The sequence below is a fragment of the Dasypus novemcinctus genome, chromosome 8 (genome assembly GCF_030445035.2).
Source record: "Dasypus novemcinctus isolate mDasNov1 chromosome 8, mDasNov1.1.hap2, whole genome shotgun sequence".
NCBI classification, from domain to species: Eukaryota; Metazoa; Chordata; class Mammalia; order Cingulata; family Dasypodidae; genus Dasypus; species Dasypus novemcinctus.
Window position 1 is genome coordinate 97,115,022 of NC_080680.1, and position 7,041 is coordinate 97,122,062.

Consider the following 7,041-nt stretch of genomic DNA (forward strand, 5'->3'; position numbering starts at 1 on the left):
CGGTTGTCTGTTTTCTGTGTCTTTTTGCTGCGTCTTGTTTCTTTGTCCGCTTCTGTTGTCGTCAGCGGCACGGGAAGTGTGGGAGGCGCCATTCCTCGGCAGGCTGCTCCCTCCTTCGCGCTGGGCGGCTCTCCTTATGGGTGCACTCCTTGCGCGTGGGGCTCCCCTACGCGGGGGACACCCCTGTGTAGCACAGCACTCCTTGCGCGCATCAGCACTGCGCATGGGCCAGCTCCACATGGGTCAAGGAGGCCCGGGGCTTGAACCGAGGACCTCCCATGTGGTAGACGGACGCCCTAACCACTGGGCAAAAGTCCGTTTCCTTGCTTGTACATCTTGAACACGATGTAATCTAACAGATCCCCATGTCCTTGTAGGTCTGAGACATTCCTTCTACTTGGAAAGTCCTGTCTGCCCATCCCCACCTGTACCATTTGTCTAACTGACACCTATCCTCGTTGCCCCAAGGCAGTTGTCTTTCTGCTTCTTAAATACTTGAATCTGTTTTAGCACTTAGCACTAGATAAAATGTACTTTATAATTTAAAAAATGATTCACACTGAAAATAAGATGAGCCTCAGGGGCAAGTTACTTCCCTGCTGAATTTGGAAAGCAAACAAATCAACTCTTCTCTGTAAGTGGAGTTAATCTTGGCTGCTGTAAAATAGCATCAATTCCCATGACTTCAACTGCCATCCCTACACTAATGGCTCTGAAGTTTCTCTCCCCAGTTCCAGACTCTCCTGAGCTCGAAATTTATATATCCAGTTCACTTCTGGGCATCTCCACCTGAATATTCACTGGTATACTGAACCAAAACTGAGCTCAATATTCCCCTTTGCCAATCCCACCCTAACCCACTATTGCTCCCTTGGTCCCTGTCTTTTTGAACAACATAATGAAGAAAAAGTTAATAAATTTAAAAATTGCAAATCTGGGAGCTATCTTTGACATTTTCCCAACCCATTCCCCAAGTACAGTCTCCTAAACAATATTTACATGTTACAATTATTCTACATATAATATCTATAGTTGTATGTGCCTGTATTCAATATATGATTATATAACCATAAAATTATTAAATTAACTTTTAATTCTATCCTTTCTAACCTTGTTCCTATAGTTTCCCATCACCTCTCTCTTAGATTACTCCAAATACTTGACTCAATGAAGGTCTTAGGGAAGTACTTACCTCCTTCAAATCTATCCTCAAGCCCAACCCCAAATTTGACCTTGTCATTTTCGCACTTAAAAGCATTTGATGGCCCCTCACAATTTATAGTGTGAAGTTGAAATTCCTTAGCCTGATACACAAGGCTTATCATAGACTAGTCTATTTTTCAGCCTTATCTACTCTATTGAAAAAAGAATAACGGGAGACTTGCTTCAAATAGTGTAGTTGGGAGACAATCCTCTGAGGAGGGGACATTGTTACATTTAGCCCCTGAGAACTCCCCACTCAACTAGGGCCTCTTGTGTTCCTGTCACACACTCTTCTTAAAGATGACAGTGGCTCTGGGTTACTGGGTGCTTACCCAATGCCAGACCCATGCCGAGCTCTTAGCTTGCATTTTGCTCTCCTGGAATGATGACAGAACTTTTAAGTGGGTTCTGTTAATTTCCAATATTGTGGTTGAGAAAACTATGCCTAATATAGTTTGTCACTTCCCTTAGGTCCCACAACCAGTGTATCATAGATTCAGATTATCAGCTTAGGATACCTACTCCAAAAGCAGAATTCTTTTTTTTTTTTTAATTTTCATTTCTCTCCCCTTGCCTCCCACCCCCACCCCATTGTCTGCTCTCTCTGTCCATTTGCTGTGTGTTCTGTGTCCACTTGCATTCTTGTCAGGTGGCACTGGGAATCTGCGTCTTTGTCTGCTCTCTGTGTCCATTTGCTGTGTGTTCTGTGTCCACTTGCATTCTTGTCAGGTGGCACTGGGAATCTGCGTCTTTTTATTGCGTCATCTTGCTGCATCAGCTCTCCATGTGTGCGGTGCCATTCCTGGGTGGGCTGCGCTTTTTACATGCAGGGCGGCTCTCCTTATGGAGTGCACTCCTTGTGCATGGGGCACCCTGACATGGGAGGCACCCCTGCGTGGCACAGCACTCCTTGTGTGCGCCAGCACTGCACATGGGCCAGCTCACCACATGGGCCTGGAGGTCCTGGGTTTGAACCCTGGACCTCCTATATGGTAGGCAGACACTCTACCAGTTGAGCCACATCTGCTTCCCTGAAAGCAGAATTCTTAACCACCATACGATGCTAGGTCTACAGAGAAAGGATGCTGCTTCCTGTAGAAGTGTTGAATCGTAGATTAATCCACAGCTCTTCAACCAGCACTGAGCCCTCCCTAATCTAGCTCCTACTCATATCCCCAGGCTCATCTCCCAATATTCCCCCAGCACATCACTAACTAGGTGCCCTTCAAGGCTTCACAGATACCTGCCCTCCACTCTCCATCCCCCAGTCCTTGGCTACCCCACACTTGCTCATCCTTAAGGACTTCATTGAAAAGTTAACATCTTCTAGTATGCCTTTCCTGATACCTACCAGTAAGCTAGGTTAAGTGTCCCCCCTTGCTTCTATAGCACCTGTGCTACCCTCTTTGTAGCACCTGTCATACTGCACTGCAAATGCTAGTTTTCTTCTCTCCCAGTAGACTATGGGTTTCTCATGGGCAGTATCTACTGGGCTCCCTGTGCCTTGCATCAGAGCAGGGCATGGAGTAAGCACTTCTTAAATGTCTACTAACTGGATTCACTCAGTGGGTGTCAGAACTGGAAGGGGACTTCGAGTGACTACAATTGTTCACATTAGCAATAGACTTTGAGGTCTGAAAAGCTCTCTCACATGATTATCTCATTTACTCCTCCTAGGTTCATATTCCCCATAGCTGAGGAAACTGAGGTTCATAGAAATTAAGTGCCTGTTCCAAGTTCACCCAGGTCGGAAGTGACTGGGCTAGCATTTGATCTCAGGTCTGACTCCAAGGCTAGTGCATTCTCCATTACTTCCCAGATCATCAGATCCAAACAACACGTACCTTTTACTGATGAGGACACTGAGGCCAGGAGAGATAAATAGGCTTGCCTCAGTTCATGCAATTCATACCCCATTCTGGGCTCTTTCCTCAACTCAGACAGGAAATACCCAGGAAGGTAAGAAGGTGAGGATGGGGTCCTGGGCTGGGGAGGGGCAGGGGCTGCTACGTCTTTTCCATTGCCTCCTCCCCATTTGTCACAACCTGAATGTTTAAATTTTGTATTTAGTATTTACTCTGAAATGGCTTTCATCTGATTTCCCCCTTGCTCACCAATTTAGCTGTCAGAGTAAATAAATGTGAAGCTGGTTCTCCAGCCTCCCCCAGCTCACATTACCTTCCTAGAATTACTCAGCGGGGCGGAACTGCTGCTGGGGGGCACTCCCACAGAATTATCCTGTTACTAATGAAACTTCTTTTCAAATCAAAACCTCGGACTCAGACTCAGGTCAGGGAGGATGGCAAAATTCACCTCAGAATGATGGTCCCATTTAGTGTCCGAGAGGATTTTGGTGAGAACTAGATGTCATTATAGATGTCAGGAATGGAGTCAGCTCTTTAAAAATATGGGATTTTAATAATATAGTTAATTGTCACCACAATCCTGAGAAATATTGTTTTCCCCGTTTTGCAAGTAAGGAACCTGAGGCTGAGAGAGGCAAAGTGGCATGCCCAAAGCCTTCCTTTGGGAAGGAAGACAGAGAGAATCCCAAAGGGATATAAATTTGCTAATCCTAAATTTTGCCATGGTCACTCTTATCTGGGCTCTTTTTTCCTGCTGATGTTGGGATTTGTTGGAGGAAAGGTTTCTTTTCCAATGTAACTTCACTTCCATCATCTTTGAAATCAGACTAGCCTAACTGGGCTAGAATAACAGCTCTGCCTCTTCCTTAAGTAAGTTATACCGGAGAATATTTGATTTTTTTTTTTGGTTGATTTATGCCCTACCTTGTTCCACAAAGGATTTGATGTAGCACCTAGTAGATTAACAGCTGGAAAATGCAGCCAGTCCATATCGTAATAATGGGCTAATCCTTACTTACTGTTTACTGTGTGCCAGGCATGGTTGTGAGCCTTTATGTGAATCATTTACACAGTCATAGGAGGCGGACTTGGTTATCACCCCCATCTACAGATGAGGAGACTGAGATTGAACAAGTAGCTGTGCAACTTCCCCAAGGTTATGCTAGTATTAAAGGAGCTGTGCCAGGATTTGGTGCCCAGGCAGTCTGACTCCTGATCTCAATACCTCTTATTCCAGTTTTGATTTTCTGTGCACCTCCTCTGAATTCAGGAGTGAAATTGCATAGTCTAAAAGAGGTTGGGTTCTGATGTCTGAGTGCCAGGACTTGGAATAGGGCTCCTATAAGCTTGTTTCCTCAAGTATAAAATAAGGATAATAATATAACCTCCTTATAGTTTTGCCACAAGGGTCAAGGAAGATAATGCATGGTAAGCACAGTGTTTGGCACATAAATGCTCAATAAATGTTAGTTTTTATCATCATCACTGTCATCATTCAGGGAACACACACTTCACATTCCTCCCTATAGGAGCTCAATAACTTGCTGGTCCAAGCTGTGAACCTTTGCAATCACCTCTCCACCTGGTATACTTTCCTCTCCCCTGAATCCATCCACATTTCCAATGCCCTTTAAGTATCAGCTTAAGCCCCCTCCACACCTCTCGTCTTAAGAAAATTTCCAAAACCAGTATGATCTTCATGGTCTTGTTCTTTCCTGGAGTCCTGCACTCACACATCTGACATGTTGTGTGGAAGCGATTAATATTTAACCATCTCTCATTTCCCTCAGCAATGCTGACAGGGAGGAGGAGAGGGAAATAAGGGAGGTACACTTGGGATCCCCACTTGGAAGACGTTTGAGGAGACAGACTTAGCCCATAAGTGGAGAGGACAGATATTGTGGAAAGCATGTATATGTATGTGTATGTGTGTGTGCAGAGATCAGACATGGTAGTGCACGTAGCCTAGAAATCAAGAGCATGGGCTCTGACGTCCAGTTTTTTGAGTCCTTGGCTCTGGCAATTATTAGCCATGTGGCGCCATTTTTTGGATATACTACATGATCTCTCTGAACCTGAGGGTCTTCGTCAGTAAAATGGGCACAGTATGAGACACTACCTCATCAGATTATTGTGAAAAGAAAACGAGATAATGATTGTAAAATGCTTAGCATCATGCCTGGCATGGATTAAAGTACCTGGGAGGCATAGCTGGGATTATTGCATAGGAAAGCCATATTTGGGGCTGGAGGTTCATCTGCGGTCATGTGGGTGTTTAGGGGTACACGTGTATGTGTTTGCACACAGGTACATATAAGCACACACCTTACCAGCTTTCACGCTATAGTCAGTGCTCTTGGTATGAAAGATTAGAGTTCAGAGAGGGACTCTTTTTGCTCTGAATCTCTGCATCTAAGAGCAATAAATGACTGGAATGTAGGGGCTGGGGGGGATCCCATTTGACAGGGACTGGGCCTCTTTCTGTTTACTCTGGAGTCTGTACATTTGTGTCTTTTGAGGTAAAGGTGTGTATCTTTAGTATTACGTTGATGTGCAGATACCTTTGCCTGTGTCCATTAGGATGTGCCTGTGCACGTGCACAACAAAGACCACAACTATTTGGAATCAAATGTCCACAGAGGTGTACGTGATGTTTCTGCCCGTAAGTGCCTATAAATGGTTCTTTCACCATCATTAGGGATGTGTGTATGTGTGTGTGTGTGTGTGTATTTGTGGGTATCTGAGTAGAGGACATAAGGTTATACCTGGGTTTGCAACTCTGCAACAGCCTCTGCACTCATGAGTATGATGAGTGTATAAGCGTAAGAATACTTGTGGGGACATTTTACATCTGTAAATGAGGTGCTGGTATGTGTGATGGAGTGAGGATGTGGTGTCTTTGTGTCTATAAGGCTGTATCTAAATCTGAACATGTATATATGTATATTTGTTTTTCTAGAAGAGGATCTATATTTTCTTGTGCCTCTTTAGATTCAGTTTGTGTGTGAAGAAGGGAGTTGGGGCTGGGAGTGTGGTTATTGCGTTCTGTATGTTGTAGAGCATTGGTATGGGGGGTGGGTGTCTGTGTGTTTGGGGGCATGTCTCCTTTCTAAACGCTTGAGCCTCCCTGTCTTCTCAACTCTCACCGTCAGTAGAACTCCAGAGATTTCTCCCACATGAAATAGACATTGGACGGGATGGCTCAGCAAATCCTGAAGAGAAGGGGGTTGTCCTGGGCACTTCAGGGAAGCTACCCCTCTGCAAGTAACCTCCCTAAAACCTATCCCATGCGATTGTAAGGAGCTGGTGCATCCTCTGGGTGGGATGGAGTAAAGGTATCTGTGCAGGTGTGTGAGAGTATGTGTGGACGCCTGTGCTTGTGTAAATGATGCCAACAGGCAATCATTTGTATCAGTATGTACACAAGTGTATCTGGCATGGAATTGCATCAGCAGAGTATAATGTGTGACTTTACACGGAATCCATCACTGCAGATGGTGTGCCCATGAGTGCTTCTTGGACCTGGAGTGGGCTGTGCCGGAGGGCGGTGGGTGCCCCTTGACGTAGGGGCAGTAACGAGAGCTGTGTGGATGTGTGCTGGCCGGTGCCTTTGTGTGCCAAAGTATCTCTGAGTCTCTGTCAGCACTCTGCGTTCCTGTGTGTCTCTGTGTCTCTCTCCGGGTCTCTGTTCGCTGTGTGTGTCTTGCTCTCCCTTGGCGGGGAGGGGATTGGTCACGCATGACTCATCTTGAACCGAGCGGGGCTCCAGCGGCAGGGCGACCGCCGCAGGAGCTGGAGGGGGAGGAGGTGGAGGAGGAGGAGGGAGAGGAGGAGGAGGAATGGGAGGAGGAGGAGGAGGAGGAGGGGGCGGGGGCCTCTCCAAGTTTGTCGGGACCTTCTTCGGAGGCAGCGGCGGCGGCGGCTCAGGAGGCCGGGGCTGGACGCGGGGCGGGGGCAGGGGCTGGGGCCGGGT